Here is a 1,046-nt window from a genome sequence, read left to right as displayed (position 1 = left end):
TGGGAAAGGTGCACAGAGCTCCGAGTGTGGGTCTAACGGAGGGATAAGGAGTTGGGAAAGGTGCACAGTGCTCCGAGTGTGGGTCTAACTGAGGGATACTGAGTTGGGAAAGGTGCACACAGCTCCGAGTCAGAGCTAACCAAAGGGCTGTCCAGCTTCGACATCATTTCTGGATGCTCCCCTCCGCCCGACTTGTTCCCTGCGTTCCGATTACAATCCAGACAGCCCTGCATTTCTGTAGCACCTTTGAACCTTGGGCGCGCCTTTAATGCAGTTGTATCGCTGGGAGCGGTGCACCAAATGCGTGCATGGCAAGATCCCACTAAAAGCAATGGTGATTAAATAAAACCCAGAGGGTCCACACAGCTGTTGCTGGTTGAGCCCTGAATGTTGGTACCGGGTCTCTTCTTCTCTTGGACAAAGTTTGTGAGATCTTTAACATTCACCAGTTAGTTTGGAGCCTCATCTCAACCATGGGACAGAACGTACGTGAAAACAGTGCTGATAGGTTCCATTCCTCAAGTAGTTAGTTTCACTTTAAACAGCTCAGGAGACCCACAGTCTGTCTTGGTGGGACTGCTGCAGAGTGGAGAGGGAAAGGGAAAGAGAGAGAGATGAAAGGAGAGGGAGGGAGGGGGCAGATACCGAGAGAGAGGGAAGGTGAGAGAGAGGGGCAAGTAAAAAGAGAGAAGGAAGCAGAGAGAGAGCAAAGAGAGAAAGAAGGAGAGAGAGAGGGAAGGAAAGTGAGGCGAGAGATGGATGGAGGGAGAGAAGGGAAGAGGAGAGAGAGCGCGGGAAGCAGAGAAAGAGAGGGAAGTAAAGAGAGGGGGAGAAGGAGAGAGACAGGGAACAAAAGAGGGAAGCAGAGAGAGACCAATGGAGAGAGAGCAAGGGAAGGAGAGCAAGAGGGAAGGAGAGAGAGAGAGAGGGAAAGAGAGAAAGAGAGAGAAAGGGAAGGAGACGAGAGGGAAGGAGAGAAAGAGAAAGGCAGAAACAGGGAGAAAGAGAAGGAGAGAGAGGGAAGTAGAGAGAGGGGAACAGAGAGA

Source organism: Rhincodon typus, chromosome 47, assembly GCF_021869965.1.
Source record: "Rhincodon typus isolate 14 chromosome 47, sRhiTyp1.1, whole genome shotgun sequence".
Classification (NCBI taxonomy): Eukaryota; Metazoa; Chordata; class Chondrichthyes; order Orectolobiformes; family Rhincodontidae; genus Rhincodon; species Rhincodon typus.
This window is presented reverse-complemented; position numbering follows the sequence as displayed.